Genomic DNA, 22,601 nt, shown 5'->3' on the forward strand with positions numbered 1-22,601 from the left:
TCTGGAAAATACCTATATGAGGAAAATATCAGTTGAAGCTGACTCTGAAATGACATAGATGACAGAATTAATGGCTTTCTGTTACTGTTGTTCAGTCACTCAGTCTTGTCTGACTCTTTGTGACACGATAGACTGCAGCACACCTGCCATACCTGTCCTTCACCATCTCCTGGTGCTTTCTCAAACTCATGTCCATTGAGTCGGTGATGCCATCCAACCATCTCATCCTCTGTCTTCCCCTTCTCCTCCTGCCTTCAGTCTTTCTCAGCATCAGGGTCTTTTCTAACGAATTGGCTCTGCACATCAGGTGGCCAAAGTAATGGAGCTTCAGCATCTGTCCTGATGAATATTCGGGGTTGATTTCCTTTAGGATTGACTTGCTTGATCTCCTTGCAGTCCAAGGGACTCTCAAGAATCTTCTCCAACACCACAGTTCAAAAGCATCAATTCTTCGGCAGTCAACTTTCTTTATGGTCCAACTCTCACATCCATACATGACTATTGGAAAAACCATAGCTTTGACTAGACAGACCTTTGTTGGAAAAGTAATATCTCTGCTTTTTAATATGCTGTCTAGGTTGGTCATAACTTTTCATCCAAGGAGTAAGTGTCTTTTAATTTCATGGCTGCAGTCACCATCTGCAGTGATTTTGGAGCCCCCCCAAAAATATTCTCTCACTGTTTCCATTGTTTCCCCATCTATTTTCCATGAAGTGATGGGACTGGATGCCATGATCTTCGTTTTTTGAATGTTGAGTTTTTTTTGTTTTTGCCCTTTAATCTTTTTTTTTTTTTTTTTTTACTTTATTTTACTTTACAATACTGTATTGGTTTTGCCATACATTGACATGAATCCACCACGGGTGTATGAATGTTGAGTTTTAAGCCAGCTTTTTCACTCTCCTCTTTCACCTTCATCAAGAGGCTCTTTAGTTTTTCACTTTCTGCCATAATGGTGATGTCATCTGCATATCTGAGGTTATTGATATTTCTCCCGGCAATCTTGATTCCAGCTTGTGCTTCTTCCAGCCCGGCATTTCTCATGATGTACTCTGCATATAATTTCAATAAGCAAGGTGATAATATACAGCCTTGACTTACTCCTTTCACAGATTGGAACCAGTCTGTTCTCTGTCTGGTTCTAATTGTTGCTTCTTGACCTGCATGCAGGTTTTTCAGGAGGCAGTTCAGCTGGTCTGGTGTTCCCATCTCTTTAAGAATTTTCCACAGTTTGTTGTGATCCACACAATCAAAGGCTTTGGCCTAGTCAACAAAGCAGAAGTAAATGTTTTTCTGGAGCTCTCTTGCCTTTTCCATGAACCAATGGATGTTGGCAATTTGATCTCTGGTTCCTCTGCCTTTTCTGAATCCAGCTTGAACATCTGGAAGTTCTCAGTTTATGTACTGTTAAAGCATAGTTTGGATAATTTTGAGCATAAAACAGTTGTTGTGAATGTAGAAGAATGACTAAAAATGTTGAATTATGAAAAATATAAGAAAGATTTAACTTCTGAGGATGAAAAATGTAATTGTCTTTAAACTTTAACTTCTTTAAGGAGTTTCCTGTCATCTTTCTGTTATTAATTTCTAGTTGAATTATATTATGGTTTGAGAAAATACTTTGTATATTTTCAGTTTTGTTGTTGTTACTGAAGGAGGTGCACAGTGAGGCCAAAGAAACCAAAACGTCCAGTTTGGAGCAGAGAAAAGTGTATTTCAGGGCCAAGCAGGGAGATATGTGTGGCTTTTGCTCAAAAAACACCTAACTCCCCAAGGGTTTCAGCAAAGCATTTTTAAAGGCAGGGTGAGGGAGGGACGTTCCAGGGTTTGCGATCAGCTCCTGCACAATTCTTTGGTTTATGTCAACATTACCAGTCCTTAGGCTCCATATCTGCATAATCAAGTAGTTAATTTTCTTCCATTTGGTGGTGGTATTTAGCATCTGAAAAACTCAGGAAATATGCATGCTGCTGCTGCTGCCTCTAAGTTGCTTCAGTCGTGTCCGACTCTGTGCGATCCCATAGATGGAAGCCAACCAGGCTCCCCCATCCCTGGGATTCTCCAGGCAAGAGTACTGGAGTGAGCTGCCATTTCCTTCTCCAATGCATGAAAGTGAAAAGTGAAAGTGAAGTCGCTCAGCTGTGTCCGACTGTTAGTGACCCCATCGATTGCAGCCTACCAGGCTCTGCCACCCATGGGATTTTCCAGGCAAGACTACTGGAGTGGGGTGCCATTGCCTTCTCCAGAAATATGCATGAGGTACTGTTATTTGGGTACTTCAAAGAGGAGCTACAGTAGGAGTATATGGGGGAGGGGTCTGTCGTGTGGGATCCTGCTTGGAGCTGGTTATTTAGTGTCCCACTCTTTTGTGACCATATGGACTGTAGCCTCCAGTCTCTTCTGTCCATGGGATTCTCCAGGCAAGAATACTGGAGTGGGTGGCCATGCCCTCCTCCAGGGGATCTTTCCAAGCCAGGGATCAAACCCACATCTCCTGCATTGGTAGGCTGGTTCTCTACCTGCTAGTTATATTGCCATATACTTCATTGATTGCATGAAGTATAGTTTATTTAGCTAATCTCTTATGTATAGGCATTCAGATTCTTTCTAGTGTTTTCCAACTGCTAACAAGGCTACAATGAATACATTTGTGTATATAAATTTTTATATTGTTGAAGATGTATCTATAGGGTAGATACTCGTATAAGAGTTATTAATTGCTTTGCTCTTTTAAGTATTGCCAAATATCCTTCCAAAATGATTGTACAGTTTGCATTTGTACCGGCCATATGCGAGAGTGCCTATGTCCTCACAGCTTCACCAATTGAATGCGTTTTCCTTATACATAATATATACATGAATGTGCATGTATGTTTGTATTTGTTTTAAGCAAATGTAGGATCTTATCAAACATGCTGTTTATATTTTTTGCATTTAAAAATGAACATGGTTATAAGTACATATATATTCATACATTAGATATGCATACATGCTTCTATTTGCAGTGGCTTCTTACTTTTCCTTTATATGTGTTTACCATATTCAACCAAGGATCTCTTAATTAAACTTTTTTCAGTCCTTTCACTATCATATACAATGGCGTGGTTATTTTGGAATAGTTGTAAATTCACATATAGTTGTAAGAAATAATAAAGAGAGAACCCATGTATCGTTTACCCAGTTTTTACCAATTGTAACATTTTGCAAAACTTGAGGAAACAAAACAAGGATTGATATTGATACAGCCCATTGTTCTTATTCAGATTTCCCAATTTTCAAATTTTAAAAATACTGCCAATTTGGTGAGGAATGACATCCCAGTGTTTTTTAAATTTGGATATAAAAATTTGGGGGGTTTGAACTTTTTCTCATTTAAGTGTCATTTTTATAGTTTTTTTGTTTTGCAAGTAGTTGTTTCTTTTCTTCCCATTTGTTTATTGGGCTTTTGGTTATTTTTGGCTGCAATTTCAAGTAATTATTTATATGTTTAAAGGGATAAAATGCAAATATTTTCTTCAAGTTTATTTGTCTTTTTTCAATTTATTTTTATTTTTTATTTTTTTTATTTTTAAATTATTATTATTATTTTTTTTTTTACTTTACAATACTGTATAGGTTTTGCATACATCAACATGAATCTGCCATGGGTGTACATAAGTTCCCACTCCTGAACCCCCCTCCCACCTCCCTCTCCATACCATCCCTCTGGGTTATCCCAGTGTACCAGCCCCAAGCATCCTGTATCCTGCATCGAACCTAGACTGGCGATTTGTTTCTTATATGATATTATACATGTTTCAATGCTATTCTCCCAAATCATCCTGCCCTCTCCCTCTCCCACAGAGTCAAAAAGTCTGTTCTGTACGTCTGCGTCTCTTTTGCTGTCTCGCATACAGGGTTATTGTTAACATCTTTCTAAATTCCATATATATGTGTTAGTAAACTGTATTGGTGTTTTCCTTTCTGGCTTACTTCACTCTGTATAATTGGCTCCAGTTTCATCCACCTGATTAGAATTGATTCAAATGTATTCTTTTTGATGGCTGAGTAATACTCCATTGTGTATATGTACCACTGCTTTCTTATCCATTCATCTGCTGATGGACATCTAGGTTGCTTCCATGTCCTGGCTCTTATAAACAGTGCTGCGATGAACATTGGGGTACACGTGTCTCTTTCAATTCTAGTTTCCTCGGTGTGTATGCCCAGCAGTGGAATTGCTGGGTCATAGGGCAGTTCTATTTGCAGTTTTTTAAGGAATCTCCACACTGTTCTCCATAGTGGCTGTACTAGTTTGCATTCCCACCAAGAGTGTAAGAGAGTTCTCTTTTCTCCACACCCTCTCCAGCATTTATTGCTTGTAGACTTTTGGATCTCAGCCATTCTGACTGGTGTGAAATGGTACCTCATTGTAGTTTTGATTTGCATTTCTCTGATAATGAGTGATGTTGAGCATTTTTTCATGTGTTTGTTAGCCATCTGTATGTCTTCTTTGGAGAAATGTCTATTTAGTTCTTTGGCCCATTTTTTGATTGGGTCGTTTATTTTTCTGGAGTTGAGCTGCATAAGTTGCTTGTATATTTTTGAGATTAGTTGTTTGTCCGTTGCTTCACTTGCTATTATTTTCTCCCATTCTGAAGGCAGTCTTTTCACCTTGCTTATAGTTTCCTTTGTTGTGCAGAAGCTTTTAAGCTTAATTAGGTCCCATTTGTTTATTTTTGCTTTTATTTCCAATATTCTGGGAGGTGGGTCATAGAGGATCCTGCTGTGATTTATGTCGGAGAGTGTTTTGCCTATGTTCTCCTCTAGGAGTTGTATAGTTTCTGGTCTTACGTTTAGATCTTTAATCCATTTTGAGTTTATTTTTGCGTGTGGTGTTAGAAAGTGTTCTAGTTTCATTTTTTTACAAGTGGTTGACCAGTTTTCCCAGCACCACTTGTTAAAGAGACTGTCTTTAATCCATTGTATATTCTTGCCTCCTTTGTCGAAGATAAGGTGTCCATAGGTGTGTGGATTTATCTCTGGGCTTTCTATTTTGTTCCATTGATCTATATTTCTGTCTTTGTGCCAGTACCATACTGTCCTGATGACTGTGGCTTTGTAGTAGAGCCTGAAGTCAGGCAGGTTGATTCCTCCAGGTCCATTCTTCTTTCTCAAGATTGCTTTGGCTATTCGAGGTTTTTTGTATTTCTATACAAATTGTGAAATTATTTGTTCTAGCTCTGTGAAAAATACCACTGGTAGCTTGATAGGGATTGCATTGAATCTGTAGATTGCTTTGGGTAGTATACTCATTTTCACTATATTGATTCTTCCAATCCGTGAACATGGTATATTTCTCCATCTATTAGTGTCCTCTTTGATTTCTTTCACCAGTGTTTTATTGTTTTCTATATATAGGTCTTTAGTTTCTTTAGGTAGATATATTCTTAAATATTTTATTCTTTTCATTGCAATGGTGAATGGAATTGTTTTCTTAATTCTTTTTTTCAATTTAGATATCATTTCCAAATAATTTAAAATTGACAGTGCCATAGTTTTATTGCAGTATGTTTTGTTTATTCATTCACTTGCCAAAGAACTTTTTGGTGTCTTCAGTTTATGCCTCAATGAGTATTTGGATACTATTTTTGGTATAGAGATATATTTTTATTTTTATCTTTGGGAAATACCTACAAGTAAGATTATGGGTTATGTAGTAAGAGTATATTTATCCTTATAAGAGACTGACAGTTTTCTAAAAAAAAAACTTTACTATTTTAGATTTCTATCTGAAATATATGAGAGTTTCCATCCTCACTGGCACTTCATGTTTTTTTCTTAAAGCCATTCTAATAAGTGCATAGTAGTGTCTTGTCATTTTAATTTACATTTCCCTAGTGATTATGATGTTAAGTATCTTTTCATGTGTTATTTAAAATCTATTTATTTGGTGAAATGTCCTAATTTTTTGTCCATTTTTTATTTGATTGTCTGTCTTAATAGTGAGGTAGAAAGTTTCTTTATATTTTCCAGATAGAAGTCTTTTGTCAGATATATGTATTGTGAATATTTTCTTTCATTTTCTGGTGTGCCTTTTGGTTTTCTTAAAGGATGTCATTTAAAAATCAATTTTTTAAATGAAATTCATTTTATAATTGTTTTAATGGTTTATTCTTTTTGTGTTTTACCTAAAAAATACTTACATAATGTCAAGGTGGGGAAAATATTCAGTGTTTTCTTCTAGAAGTTTTATACTTTTAATTTATGTTTAGGTCTTTGATCTATTTCAACTTAATTTTTGCATTTGGCATTAGGTTAAGGTCAATGCTTATTATTCTTACATATGGATATTCAGCTATTCTAGAATTATTGCTTAAAAAGATTTCCCTTTTCTTATTGAATTTATTTGATACCTTTGTCAGAACCAGTTTGTTGCATATTTGTTGCTCTGGTTCTGTTTCATTTTGTTCCATTGATCTTTGTATTTTCCCTCTTACTAATACTAAAAGATACCAAGAAGTGACTCTGTGGGTAAAGAATCTGCTAGCGATACAGGAGACACAAGAGACCACAGCTTTGATCCCTGAATCAGGAAGATCCCCTGGAGAAGGGAGTGGCTACCCACTGCAGTATTTGTGCCTGGAGCATCCCATGGACAGGAGCTTGGCGGGGTACAGTCCAAAGGATTGCAAAGAGTTGGACACAGCTGATCGATCAAGCAAGCAAGCAAGCAATGCGATGCTCTTGATTACTGTAGCTTTTTTATTAACTCCTGACATCAAGTACTTTATGTCCTTCCAACTTTTTTCTTTTCTAAGAAAATTGCCTAGGGACTTCCCTGGTGGTAATACAGTGGATAAAAGTCTGCCTGCCAGTGCAGGGGACATGGGTTTGATCCCTGTTCTGGTAAGATCCCACATGCTGTTTAGCAACTAAGCCTATGCCCCTAGAGCCTGTGCTCCACAAGAGAAGTCACCTCAGTGAGAAGCCTGTGCACCTCAACTAGAGAATAGCCCCCACTCTCTGCAACTAGCAAAAACCCATATACAGCAAAGAAGACCCAGTGCAACTGAAGAAGGAATTCATAGGGCCTGGACCCCATCTTAGGCCTGTTCATGCTGATCATCCTCGGCCACCTCTCCAGTGGACTTTGGACTCTGTGCTTAGTGCCTATGGAAACTACAATAGAAGGATAAGACCCCCTCTGGATAGGGGAATCTTGAAGATCACATCCAGGTTACTCATCGCCTAAGAGAAAATATGCTCTAATCACCCCTGCCTCCGGACAGGTCATAAATTCTTTCTGTATCTATTGGAGTGTAACCGCAGGCTTTTGATTATTAAGATTATTAACTGTTTGAACACCTAACACTTGATAACACTTGAATAATGGGGTTATTGTGATTGTACTTACCCTTCCTTTGTTTTATGTAAGTCTCAAGGAAATTGGGGTGGTGGGTTCGGACATGTTCACGTGGGGTATAAAAGATTTTCACAAACGTTGGTCGGGGTCCTTGACTAAGAGGAGACTCTGCCTTGGGACCGCCGGTATAATAAACTGCACTCCACTATTTGCATTGTCCTTCTGAGTGAGTTTGTTTCCCGGAACACGTGGCTCTAACACAACCAAAAAAAAAAAAAGAAGTAACAGAACATTTAAAACTGTTATTAAAAAATTACTTTAACTATTCTAGACTTCTAATTTCCATATAAATTTTAGTAGCTGTCTGTCAATTTCATCTAAAAATAGTTTTGTGTTTTCCTTCCATAAAATTCTCATAGATGTTTTTGTTTCTGAGTATTTTTAAAGTTGGACAATGACTTCTTTTGTGTTTATACTTAAATAGCAATGAGCATAATAAGTTTAGTTCATGCTTTCTTTTTCTCAGAACTTTATACTTGCTCTGTTTTTCTCTGGCCTTTCAATATTGCTGTGGATGATTCTGGAGAAAACCTGTCCCCCCTTCTCCCTACTAGATACTTAATTGTCTTTTTTCTTAAACTAAAAACATTTAAGATTAATAGATTTTACTTTATAAACAGTTTTAGATTTATAGTAAAATCAAGCAGGTAGTTGGAGAAGGCAATGCACCCCACTGCAGTACTCCTGTCTGGAGAATCTCATGGATGGAGGAGCCTAGTGGGCTGCAGTCCATGGGGTCACTAAGAGTAGGACACGACTGAGCAACTTCACTTTCACTTTTCGCTTTCATGCATTGGAGAAGGAAATGGCAACCCATTCCAGTGTTCTTGCTTGGACAATCCCAGGGATGGGGGAGCCTGGTGGGCTGCCATCTATGGGGTCGCACAGAGTTGGACACGACTGAAGTGGCTTAGCAGCAGCAGCAGCAAGCAGATAGTATAGAGTGTTCCTATGAAAACTATGGATAGTGTTATGATACTAGCCCTCACTCCAGTCACACAGATTGCATGTTTGCTCAGCTTGTATTAGTGTGGTTTATTTGTTCCAACTAATGAATCATTATTCATATATTTTATAAACTATAGTCCATAGTTTACGTTAAAGTTCACTCTTTGTGTTGTACAGCTCTATGGGTTTTGATAAATGCATTATGTCATGTATCCAGCACTACAGTATCATAGAGAATCGTTTCCCCGCGCTCCTTCTATTCATCCCTCCTTCTCCTGTGCACCCCTCCCTCCCAACCCCTCACAAGCACTGATCCTTTTACTGTCTCTGTAGATTTGCCTTCCCTTTTCCATGTCATGTAGTCAGGATTATACAGTATATGGCCTTTTCAGACTGTCTTCTTTCACTTAACAATATGCCTTTAAGGTTCCTTCCTGTCTTTTTATAGCTTGATAGCTCACTTTGTTTTTTAACATTGAAGAATATTGCATTGTCTGGACATACCATCGTTTACTTACCATTCACCATCTGAAGAACATCTTAGTTGCTTTCAAATTTTGGTGATTTATCTATTATTATTAACTAAAGTCCATAGCTTTTTGAATAGAGCTACTATAAACAGTCATATACAGATTGTTGTGTAGACAAAACTTTTCAGCTCCTTTGGGTAAATACCAAGGAACATAATTGCTGGATTGTGTGTTAAGAGTATGTTTAATTTTGTTATAAATTGCCAAATTATCTTTCAAAGTGAGTGTTGTGTTTTGCATTCTCACTAGCAGTGAATGAGAGTTTCTGTTGCTGTTTTGGCTAGCATGTGTCTTTTTTTTTTTTTTTTAATTATTCATTCTAATGTAGTGGTGTTTCATTGTTTTAGCTTGTAATTCTCTTATGACCTACACTCATAGCTCATTTGGTAAAGAATCTGCCTGCAATGCATGAGACCCCAGTTTGATTCCTGGGTTGGGAAGATCCTCTGGAGAAGGGACAGGCTACTCACTCCAGTATTCTTGGGCTTCCCTGTGGCTCAGTTGGTAAAGAATCCACCTGCATTGTGGGAGACCTGGGTTTGATCCCTGGGTTGGGAAGATACCCTGGAGAAGGGAAAGGCTACTCACTCTACTATTCTGGCCTAGAGAATTCCATGGACTATATAGTCCATGGGGTCCCGAAGAGGTGGACACGACTAAGTGACTTTCACTTTCTCTTGTGACCTATGATGTTGAGCATCTTTTCATATCCTTATTTGTCATCTGTGTATGTTATTTGGTGAGGTAACTATTCATATGTTTTGTTTATTTTCTTGACTGAGTTTCTTACTTTATCATTGAGTTTTTAGAGGTCTTTATTTATTTGAGCACAAGTCCCTTATCTCATATATGTTTTACAATATCTTCTCCAAATCTGCCTTGTTTTTCCATCCTCTTTGTACTCTTTCACAAAGTGAATGTGTGTATGCTCAGTCATGTCAGTCGTCTCCAACTCTTTGCAACCCCATGGACTGTATGTAGCCCACCAAGCTCCTGTGTCCATGGGATTTTCCTGCAAGAATACTAGAGTGGGTTGCCATTTCCTTCTCCAGGGTATCTTCCAGACTTAGGGATCAAACCTGTGCCTTCTGTGTCTCCTGCATTGCTGGTGGATGCTTTACTGCTGAGCCACTTTCACAGAGTAGTGCTATTTAATTTAAGTCCAACTTAGCAATTTTTGCTTTAATGGATCATGCTTTGTTGTTGTATCTAAAATGTATTTAAAGGAAATATTTAAGATAATTATAAGTGGGGGAGGATGAAGGAACATAAAGGAAGGTTGATTTCTACACTTGAGCTAGTAAAGTGTTGACAGTATTGACTGTGATAAGTAATGTATATATAATATGGCATAACCACTCAAAAGTTATATAAAGAAACATACTAAAAAAACACAAGAGATAAATCAGATTTCTAAAAAAAAAAGTTCAAGTAACCCATGGAGAGGCAGGTAAAAGAAAACAGAGAAATAGAAAGCTAAGATAACAGAAGAAAAACAAGAAAGGTGACTTATGCCTTCATATATTATTAATTCCATTAGATTTAAATGGCTTAAATGTACCGTTTAAAAGACAAGAGGTTGTCAGAACTATGAGTTTTCTTTCATATTTGGGTATTAGGCATATATATTTTTCCTAAATAAATGAAGTAAGTTTATTCCTTCAAGGAAAACAACTGATACTACATGTTCAGTTCAGTTCAGTTGCTCAGTCGTGTCCGACTCTTTGCGACCCCATGAATCGCAGCACGCCAGGCCTCCCTGTCCATCACCATCTTCCGGAGTTCACTCAGACTCAGTCCATCGAGTCTGTGATGCCATCCAGCCATCTCATCCTCTGTCATCCCCTTCTCCTCCTGCCCTCAATCCCTCCCAGCATCAGAGTCTTTTCCAATGAGTCAGCTCTTCGCATGAGGTGGCCAAAGTACTGGAGTTTCAGCTTTAGCATCATTCCTTCCAAAGAAATCCCAGGGTTGATCTCCTTCAGAATGGACTGGTTGGATCTCCTTGCAGTCCAAGGGACTCTCAAGAGTCTTCTCTAACACCACAGTTCAAAAGCATCAATTCTTTTGTGCTCAGCCTTCTTCACAGTCCAACTCTCACATCCATACATGACCACAGGAAAAACCATAGCCTTGACTAGACGGACCTTAGTCGGCAAAGTAATGTCTCTGCTTTTGAATATGCTATGTAGGTTGGTCATAACTTTTCTTCCAAGGAGTAAATGTCTTTTAATTTCATGGCTGCAGTCACCATCTGCAGTGATTTTGGAGCCCCTCAAAATAAAGTCTGACACTGTTCTACTGTTTCCCCATCTATTTCCCATGAAGTGATCGGACCGGATGCCATGATCTTCGTTTTCTGAATGTTGAGCTTTAAGCCAACTTTTTCGCTCTTCTCTTTCACTTTCATCAAGAGGCTTTTTAGCTCCTCTTCACTTTCTGCCATAAGGGTGGTGTCATCTGCATATCTGAGGTTATTGATATTTCTCCTGGCAATCTTGATTCCAGCTTGTGTTTCTTCCAGTCCAGCGTTTCTCATGATGTACTCTGCCTAGAAGTTAAATAAGCAGGGTGACAGTATACAGCCTTGACGTCCTCCTTTTCCTATTTGGAACCAGTCTATTGTTCCATGTCCAGTTCTAACTGTTGCTTCCTGGCCTGCATACAGATTTCTCAAGAGACAGGTTAGGTGGTCTGGTATTCCCATCTCTTTCAGAATTTTCCACAGTTTATTGTGATCCACACAGTCAAAGGCTTTGGCATAGTCAATAAAGCAGAAATAGATGTTTTTCTGGAACTCTCTTGCTTTTTCCGTGATCCAGCAGATGTTGGCAATTTGATCTCTGGTTCCTCTGCCTTTTCTAAATCCAGCTTGAACATCTGGGAGTTCACAGTTCACATATTGCTGAAGCCTGGCTTGGAGAATTTTGAGCATCACTTTATTAGCGTGTGAGATGAGTGCAATTGTGCGATAGTTTGAGCATTCTTTTGCATTGCCTTTCTTTGGGATTGGAATGAAAACTGACCTTTGCCAGTCCTGTGGCCACTGCTGAGTTTTCCAAATTTGCTGGAATATTGAGTGCAGCACTTTCACAGCATCATCTTTCAGAATTTGAAACAGCTCAACTGGAATTCCATCACCTCCACTAGCTTTGTTCGTAGCGATGCTTTCTAAGGCCCACTTGACTTCACATTCCAAGATGTCTGGCTCTAGATTAGTGATCACATCATCATGATTATCTGGGTCATGAAGATCTCTTTTGTACAATTCTTCTGTGTATTCTTGCCACCTCTTCTTAATATCTTCTGCTTCTGTTAGGTCCATACCATTACTATTTGTTATCCATCTTAAATTTGAGCTTTCAAACAAAATTTAGAATTTTTGTAAACTTGTATCCACCTGTGTGAACTTTATAGCTTCCCAATATTAGAAGACTTTTTGATGACATAAGATGAGATTTTAATGAATGTGATTTTTAAAATATTATTTAATGAAACATGCCAACATTTTGAAGATCTGTGTTACTCTTTGAACCAGTATTTTCCAGGTGACCTCTATGGTGGTTGTTCAGTCACCCAGTCATGTCTGACTCTTTGCAACCCCATGGACTGCAGCATGCCAGGCTTCCCTGTCCCTCATCATCTCCTGAAGTTTGCCCAAGTTCATGTCCATTGCATCAGTGATACCATCCAGCCGTCTCATCTTCTGATGCCGCCTTCTCCTTCCTCCCTCAATCTTTCCCAGCATCAGTGACTTCCAGTGAGTTAGCTATTCATATCAGATGACCAAAATACTGAAACTTCAGCTTCAGCATTTGTCCTTACAGTGAATATTCAGGGTTGATTTCCCTTAAGATTAACTGGTTTGATCTCCTTGCTGTCCAGAGGACTCTAAGGAGTCTTTTCCAGCACCACAGTTTGAAGGCATCAGTTCTTCAGCACTCTGCCTTCTTTACGGTCCAGCTCTCATAACCATATGTGACCACTGGGAAGAGTGTAGCTTTGACCATACGGACCTTGTCAGCAGAGTAATGTCTGCTTTTCAACACACTGTTTAGGTTTGTCATAGCTTTCCTGCCAAGAAGCAAACGTCTTCTGATTTCATGACAGCAGTTCCACCTGCAGTTATTTTAGAGCCCACAAAGAAGAAATCTGTCACTACTTTCACCTTTCACCCTTTTCTTGCCATGAAGTATTGGGGCTTCATGACATGATCTTAGTTTTTAAAATATTTTTAATTTTTTTTTAACTTTGAATGTTTATTTAATTTTTTGATCGAGCTATGAAAGATAAGTGTATACTAAGTCGCTTCAGTCATGTCTGACTCTTTGTGACCCCATGGACTGCAGCCTGCCAGGCTTCTCTGTAGGATTCTCCAGGCAAGAATACTGGAGTGGGTTGCCATGCCCTTCTTCATAATATTTAGTTTTAAGCTAGCTCTTTCACTCTCCTCCTTTACCCTCATCAAGAGGCTCTTTAGTTCCTCTTTGCTTTCTGCCATTCGAGTGATATTATCTGCATATCTGATGTTGTTGATGTTTCTCCCACCTATCTTGATTCTAGCTTGTAACTCATCCAGCCTGGCATTTCTCATGATGTGCTCAGCATATAGGTTAAACAAACAGGGTGACAGCAGACAGTCCTGTCGTATTCCTTTCTCAATCTTGAACCAATCACTTGTTCCATACAGGGTTCTAACTGTTTTTTTTTTTTTGACCCACATACAGGTTTCTCAGGAGACAGGTACTATGGTCTGGTATTCCCATCTCTTTAACAGCTTTCCACAGTTTATTATGATCCACACAGTCAAAGGCTTAGGCATAGTAGATGAAGCAGAGATAGATGTTTTTCTGGAGTTCCTTAGCGTTCTCTATGATCCAGCGAATGTTGGCAATTTGCTTTCTGATTCTTCTTCCTTTTCTAAACCCAGTTTGGATCTGGAAGTTCTTGATTCATATAATGCCAAAGCCTAGCATGCAAGATTTTAAGCATCACCTTACTAGCATGGGAGATGCAATTGTCCAATGGTTAACACATTCTTTAGTACTACCCTTCTTGGGAATTGGGATGAAGATTGACTTTTTCCAGTCCTGTGGCCTCTGTTGCATCTTCCAGACTTGTTGACATATTAATGCAATACCTTGATGGCATCATCATCTAGGGTTTTAAATAGTTTTGTTGGAATTCCATTGCATCCAGTAGCTTTATTAACAGCAGTGCTTCCTAAGGTCCAGAATGTCTGGCTCTGGGTTACTGACCACACCATCATAATAATCTGGTTGATTAAGATCCTTTTTGTACAGTTATGTGTATTTCTATCTCTTCTTGATCTCTTCAGCATCAATTAGGTCTGTATGTTTCTGTCCTTTATTGTGTCCATCTTTGGGCAAAATGTTCTCTTGATACCTCTAGTTTTCCTGTAGAGATATCTAGTCTTTCTCCTTCTGTTGTTTTCTTATAGTTTTATATACTGTTCATTGAAGAAGGCCTTCTTGTCTTTCTCTGTGCTGTTCTTTGGAAATCTGTGTTTAGTTGAGTATATGTTTTCCTTTCTCCCTTGCTTTTTCCTTCTCTTCTTTCTTTAGCTATTTGAAAGCCTCCTCAGATAACCACTTTATCTTCTTCCTTTTCTTTTTCTTTGGGATAGTTTTGTTCACTGCCTCCTGTACAATATTATGGACCTCTGTCCATAGTTATTCAGGCGTACTGTTTACAAATTCTAATCCCTTGCATCTATTTGTTACCTCCACTGCATATTCATAGGGCATTTAAGTCATACCTGGCTGGCCTAGTGGTTTTCCCCACTTTATTTAGTTTAATCCTGAATTTTGCTATGAGAAGCTGATGATCTGAGCCACAGTCAGCTCCAGGTCTTGTGTTTGCTGACTGTATAACAGCTTCTCCATCTTTGGCTACAAAGAATGTAATCAGTCTGATTTCAGTTTTGGCCATTTGGTGATGTCCGTGTATAAAATTGTCTCCTGTGTTGTTGAAAAGGATATTTGCTATGACCAGTGCGTTCTCTTGGCAGAATTCAGTTAGTCTTTGCCCTGCTTCATTTTGTTCTCCAAGGCCAGGCTTGCCAGTTACTCCAGGTATCTCTTGACTTCCTGCTTTTGCATTCCAATCCCCAGTAATGAATAGAACATCTTTTTTTGGTGATTGTTCCTAGAGGTCTTCTAGGTCTTCATAGAACTGATCAACTTCTTCAGCATTGGTGGTAGGGGCATAGACTTGAATTACTGTGATATTAAATGTCTTGCCTTGGAAATGAACTGAGATCATTCTGTCATTTTTGAGGTTGCATTCTGGACTCTTGTTGACTATGAGGGCTACTCCATTTCTTCTAAGGGATTCTAGCCCGCAGTAGTAGATATAATGGTCATCTGAATCAAATTCACCCATTCCAATCCATTTTAGTTCACTGATTCTTAAGTTGTCAGTGTTTATTCTTGCCATCTCCTGCTTGACCACATCCAATTTACCTTGATTCATGGACCTAACATTCCAGATTCCTATGCAATATTCTTTACAGCATCGGATTTTACTTTCCTTACTAGACACATCCACAGCTGATTGTCATTTCTGCTTTAACTCAGCTGCTTCATTCTTTCTGGGGCTATTAGTAGTTCTCCTCCACTCTTCCCCATTAGCATATTGGATACCTTCGGACCTGGGGGCTCATCTTTCGGTGTCATATCTTTTTGTCCTTTTATATAATTCATGAGGTTCTCATGGCAAGTATACTGGGGTTGTTTACCATTCCCTCCTCCAGTGCATCACCTTTTATTAGAACTCTCCACTATGACCCGTCCGTCTTGGGTGGCCCTACATGTCATGGTTCATAGCTTCATCGTGTTATGCAAACCCCCTTTGCCACGACAAGGCAGTGATCCATGAAGGGGCCTCTGTAGAATGTTCCAAAATCATGCATGGGTCAAATATCCATTGAAAAGGTAAGACAGGTTGATGTATTTTAATATTTGTTGTTGTTCAGTCGCTAAGTTGTGTCCATGCAGTTTGCGTCCCCATGGACTGCAGCACGCCAGGCTTCCCAGTCCTTCACTATCTCCTGAGTTTGCTCAAACTCATGTGCATTGAGTCAGTGATACTACCTAACCATTATATAACTGAATATGAACAGTTTGTTGATATGGTTTCAGATTCTTACATTTCAACTAATCTTTGAGAAACTACATTTTGAATTTTGGTATAGTATTGATGAAAACTATCCATGATTATCTGAAAGGATTTTAATGTATTTGTTTTCAACCATGTATTTGTTAGGAGTTTTTTCATATATTTCAACCCAAGTGAAACATTTCATAGTAGTTTGAATGCAGAAACAGGCATGAGGTTCCAGCTGTCTTTTAACTAGACATTAGTATATGTCTAGCTGTGTGTGAAAGGATATGTGTGCTGTGCTGTGCTTAGTCGCAGAGTCGTGTCTGACTCTTTGTGACCCCATGGGCTATAGCCCACCAGGCTCCTCTGTCCATGGGGATTCCCCAGGGAGAATGCTGGAGTGGGTTGCCGTGCCCACCTCCAGGGGATCTTCCCAACTCAGGGATCAAATCCAGGTCTGCTGCATTGGATGCTGCTTCTTTACCATCTGAGCCATCAGGGAAGCCCAAGAATACTGGGCAGTGCCACACAGTATATGGGATCTTAGTTCTCTGACCAGGGGTTGAACCTGTGCCCCCTGCAGTGGAAGCTCAGAGTCTAAACCACTGGACCACCAGGGAAGTCCCAGCCTATCCCTTCTTTAGGAGATCTTCTTGACCCAGGAATCAAACCAGCGTCTCCTGCATTGCAGGCAGATTCTTTACCAGCTGAGCTAAAAAACAACATCATTCATCCATAAGGTTGTTTGGTTTTGAAAATACAACCATTTCCCAGAAAAATTTGTTATTTATGTTAGCATGTAAATAAATGTTAAAAATACATGTAATATTTTTAAATGAAACATAAATATTTTAGTTAATTAGCCAAATTATTGAATCAGCAAATTAACTATTTTCTAATTAATTAATTTATCTTTGACTGCCCTAGGTCTTTGTTGATGTGCATGGGCTTTCTCAACCTGCAGCAAGCAAGGGCTACTGTCTAGTTGCCATTTGTGGATTTCTTATTTTGGTGGCTTCTCCTGTTGGGAAGCCAGGCTTTAGGGCACAAGGGCTTCAGTAGTTGTGGCTTGGGAACTCTAGACTGTGGGCTTAGTAGTTGTGGTGCATGGGCTTAGTTGTCCCATGGCATGTAGAATCTTCCCAGACCAGGAATTGAAACTATACCTGTACTGGCAGATGAATTTCTAAGCATAAGACTGCAAGGGAAGTCCTAACAAATAAACTATTAATAAGTATTTCAAATATTTTTAGAGCCTTTTAGTTTACTTTCTAATGTAAATAAATCAACGAAAACTTTTTGAGTGCTCAATAGGTTTAAGAGTGTAAACTCTTCTAACGGCTTTGAAACCACTGGCTTGAAGTTCATGTTAGAAGGGTAGCAGATGGAGCAAATGTGTGTCTGATCTGGCCTGGCTTTCCGATGGATGGAATCCAAAATGGTAAGTATAACATTTCAGCAGGAAACTCCTAGGTAGTTATGTTATTCAGACAGACAGATATTAGCATTGTGGTCCTCTGGTGGTTGGTGCAGACTGGAGTAGTCAGTCACTTCAGTTGCTCAGTCATGTCTGACTGTTTGCGACCCCATGGACTGCAGCACTCCAGGCTTCCTGTCCATCATCAATTCCTCGAGCCTACTCAAACTCATGTCCATCGAGTTGGTAATGCCATCCAACCATCTCATCTTCTGTCGTTCACTTCTTCTCCCGCCTTCAATCTTTCCCAACATCAGGGTGTTTTCCAGTTAGTCAGTTCTTCACATCAGGTGGCCAGAGTGTTGGAGTTTCATCTTTAGCATCAGTCCTTGCAATGAAAATTCAGGACTGATTTCCTTTAGGATGGACTGGTTGGCTCTCCTTGCAGTCCAAGGGACCCTCAAGAGTCTTCTCCAATACTGCAGTTCAAAAACATCAGTTCTTTGGCACTCAGCTTTTATAGTCCAGCTCTCACATCAATACATGACTACTGGAAAAATCATTGCTTTGACTAGATAGACCTTTGTTGGCAAAGTAATGTCTCTGCTTTTTAATATGCTGTCTAGGTTGGGCATAGCTTTTCTTCCAAAGAGCAAGCATCTTTTAATTTCATGACTGCAGTCACCATCTGCAGTGATTTTGGAGACCCCCCCCAAACAAAGTCTATCACTGTTTCCATTGTCCCCCCCATCTATTTGCCCTGAAGTGATATGTCCAGATGCAATGATCTTAGTTTTCTGAATGTTGAGCTTTAAGCCAACTTTTTCACTCTCATTTTCACTTTTATCAAGAGGCTCTTTAGTTCTTCTTTGCTTTCTGCCATAAGTGTGGTGTCATCTGCATATCTGAGGGTATTGGTATTTCTCCCAGCAATCTTGATTCCAGCTTGTGCTTCATCCAGCCTGGCATTTCTCATGATGTACTCTGCATATAAGTTAAATGAGCAAGGTGACAGTGTACAGCCTTGACATACTCCTTTCCCGATTTGGAACCACTCTGTTGTTCCACGTCCAGTTCTAACTGTTGTTTCTTGACCTGCATATAGATTTCTCAGGAGGCAGATAAGGTGGTCTGGTATTCCCATCTCTTGAAGAACTTTCCACAGTTTATTGTGATCCACACAGTCAAAGGCTTTGGCATAGTCAATAAAGCAGAAATAGATGTTTTCTGGAACTCTCTTGCTTTTTTGATGATCCAGTGGATGTTGGCAATTTGATCTCTGGTTCCTCTGCCTTTTCTAAATCCAGCTTGAACATCTGGAAGTTCTCGGTTCACATTCTGTTGAAGCCTGACTTGGAGAATTTTGAGCATTACTTTGCTAGTGTGTGAGATGAATGCAATTGTGTGGTAGTTTGAACATTCTTTGACATTGTCTTTCTTTGGAATTGGAATGAAAACTGACCTTTTCCAGTCCTGTGGCCACTGCTAAGTTTTCCAAATTTGCTGGTATATTGAGTCCACTAGCTTTGTTTGAAGTGATGCTTCCTAAGGCCCACTTGACTTCTAATTGGATGTCTGGTTCTAGGTGAGTGATCACAGCATCGTGGTTATCTGGGTCCTGAAGTTCTTTTTTATATAGTTCTGGGTATTCTTGCCACCTCTTCTTAATATCTTCTGCTTCTGTTAGGTCCATATCATTTCTGTTCTTTATTGGTCAGGACTTTAACTAAAGAACTGATAATACAGGACAAGACTCCTATCTTTACAGAAGTGAGGATTATTCATAAAGACTGACAGTGTAGGTTAGAGGGGAAAGCTCCAGTTTGGTGGAAGTATAGGTAGTTAGGGCCCACCTTTGTGATACTACATATCAAGTTTTTATAGTGAAGTATTTTCAGTCTTACTCATTGGTTGGGGTGAAACTCAAAATTTACTTTTGTAGACAGTGCTCAGTCTCAGAGGTTCCAGCTGATGAAGTTGCAATTTTATTCTGTATGGCTGCCTGCTGTTTATGGTAATGTTTGGTTTTGGGAAAGATGCTTTTTATTCATATTTAGAAGTATTCCCATCCCCATCTGGGGATACTTTAAAGAATTCTTGGTGGTGGTGGTTTAGTGGCTAAGTTGTGTCTGACTCTTGCAACCCCATGAACTCTAGTCTGCCTGGCACCTCTGTCTGTGGGATTCTCCAGGGAAAAATACTGGAGTGTGTAGGCATTCCCTTCTCAAGGGGATCTTCCTGACCCAGAAATTGAACCTGAGGATCTCCTGTGTCTCCTGCATTGCCAGCAGATTCTTTTACCACTGAGCTACCGGGGAAGCTACCTTTATGTGAAATGGAGTTTATAGGTTAACTAGATAGTAGTTTAATGTACCGGTGAACTAGTGGCACATACTCACCAACTGGATATACTTTGAAAATTTTAAATTTAGAAATAAAAGTTCTATATGCATATAATAGAGTTATATAGTTTTTTAAGTTTGTTTAAAAAAAAAAAAGAAAAAACCACGTCTTATTTCCCTTACCCCTTAATTTTCCATTCTCAGAGGTAACTAAATCACTTTGAACTTTGATTTTTTGATTACTTAGATCAATATATCTAAATAATATACTAGTATAGCTTTATTTTAAAGTTTTAGCCATTATCTATTAATTGCCCATTCTAGATGATGATTTAACGCTCCTTCATGTACATATCCTTCTTACCCCCATCTTGAATTCAGGTATGTTATATACATGCTCACTGCTGTTCCTTTCTGTTATCTTTATATATTTATATCATGATTTTAATTTTCTCACTATGCAGTGTTTGGTAAATTTTTTATTTAAATTTTTCGAAGTATAATTTATATAATATAAAATCCACTTTCTTTAGTTTACAGCTGTATGTATTTTCACATTCCATAGTATAGACATCACTACAATCAAAATATGAAATTGTATCATAACCTAAAAAGTTTTCTTCATGCTCTTTTGAAGTCATCCTATTCCCTTATCCTTTAATAATTCAAGTATTCTTTGTTGAATATATGTATGGGTTTATTTCTAGATACCCTATTCTGTTCCCCTGATCCATGTGTCAATCATTTGGCTGATACTGCATAGTAAGTGTTGAAGTAAACATTGAAAATAGGTAGTGTCAGTGCTCTAGCTTTAATCTTGTTTTTTTTTTTTTTTTCCCTTCAAAATTGTTTTGGCTATCCTAGTTTCTTGGTTTTTCTTTAACTGCCGTAAAAATCCTCTGTGCTCTGCTAGTTCATACTTCTCTCCCTTCTAGACCCCGGCAACCATCGGTCTTTTTACTATCTCAGTGGTTTTATCTTTTTCAGTCAGATACTGGAATCATACAATATGTAGCCTCTTCATATTGGCTTCTTTCACTTAGTAATATGCATTTAAGGTTCTGCTTACTTTTTCATGGTTTGATAGCTCATTTCTTTTTAGCACTGAGTGAGATTTCATTTTCTCAATATACCAGTTTAGTTATTCATTCAATTACAGAAAGGCATCTCAGTTGCTTCCAAGTTTTGGCAATTAATGAATTAAAGCTCCTTCAAACATCAGTGTGCAGGTTTTTGTGGGAACATAAATTTTCAACTCCCTTGGGTAAATATCAAGAAACTTCATTGCTGATCATATTGGAAGAATATAGTTTTATAGAAATCTATGTGAATGTTTTGTAAGGTGGCTCTACCATTTTGCATTTCTACTAGCAGTGAATGAAAAATTTTCTGTTGCTGTGCAACCTTGCTAGCATTTGGTGTTATCAGTATTCTGGATTTTGATCATTCTTATAGGTGCATACTGGTTTCTCACTGTTACTTTAATTTGCATTTCTCTAATGACATATGATGTGGAACATGTTTTTATAGGTTGTTTGCCTTCTCTATATCTTAGATGAGGTGTTTCTGTTCAAGCATTTTGCCCAGTTTTTAATTGGGTTATTTCTTTCCTTATTGTTTTCAACATATTTATACATTTTGGATGACAATATTTTATCAGATATATCTTTTATAAACATTTCCTCCAGTCTTTGCCTTCTCTTCTCTCTTTTCTTTTTTTAATATAAATTTGTTTATTTTAATTGGAGATTAATTACTTCACAATATTGTATTGGTTTTGCCATACATCAACATGAATCCGCCACAGAAGTTTTTAATTTTAATGATGTCCAACTATGTTGTTGTTCAGCCGGCTCAGCTGTGTCCAGCTCTTTGCCACCCCATGGACTGCAGCACAACAGGTTTCCCTGTCCTTCACTGTTTCCTGGAGTTTGCTAAAATTCATATCCATTGAGTCGGAGATGGTTATCTCATCCTGTTCCCCCCTTCTCCTCCTCCCTTCAATCTTGCCCAGCATCAAGGTCTTTTCCAGTGAATTGGCTATTCACATCAAGTGGCCAAAGTATTAGAGCTTCAGCATCCTTCCAATGAATATTCAGGGTTGTTTTCCTTTAGGGTTGACTGGTTTGATCTCCTTGCTGCCCAAGGGATTCTCAAGAGTCTTCTCCAGCATCACAGTTTGAAAGCGTCAATTCTTTGGTGCTCAACCTTCCTTATGGTCCAACTCTCACATCTACACATGACTACTGGAAAAACCATCAGCTCAGTTTAGTTGCTCAGTCGTGTCCAACTCTTTGTGACCCCATCAATTGCAGCACACCAGGCCTCCCTGTCCATCATCATCTTCTGGAGTTCACTCAAGTCATGTCCACTGAGTTGGTGATGCCATCCAGCCATCTCATCCTCTGTCGTCCCCTTCTCTTCCTGCCCCCAATCCCTCCCAGCATCAGAGTCTTTTCCAATGAGTCAACTCTTCGCATGAGGTGGCCAAAGTACTGGAATGTCTGTTCGCAAATGTCTCTGATTTTTAATATGCCGTCTAAGTTTATCACAGCTTTTTTCCAAGGAGCAAGCGTCTTTTCATTTCATGGCTGCAGTCACCGTCCACAGTGATTTTGAAGACCAAGAAAATAAAGTCTGACACTGTTTCCATTGTTTCCCTTTGTATTTGCCATCAAGTGATGGGACAGGAGACCATGATCTTAGTATTTTGAATGTTGCGTTTTAAGCCAGCTTTTTCACTCTCCTCTTTCACGTTCTTCAAGAGGCTCTTCAGTTCCTCTTCACTTTCTGCCATTAGGGTGGTGTCATTTGCATATCTGAGGTTATTGATA

The 22,601-nt window shown here is 38.8% G+C and overlaps 1 long non-coding RNA gene across 2 annotated transcripts in view; it reads left to right on the plus strand.

Moving 5' to 3' along the window:
• Window positions 1–22,601, plus strand: part of LOC105605507 (uncharacterized) — a 187,430-nt gene that overhangs the window by 11,051 nt on the left and 153,778 nt on the right. The window lies entirely within an intron of this gene.

This window comes from Ovis aries, chromosome X (genome assembly GCF_016772045.2).
Source record: "Ovis aries strain OAR_USU_Benz2616 breed Rambouillet chromosome X, ARS-UI_Ramb_v3.0, whole genome shotgun sequence".
NCBI lineage: Eukaryota > Metazoa > Chordata > Mammalia > Artiodactyla > Bovidae > Ovis > Ovis aries.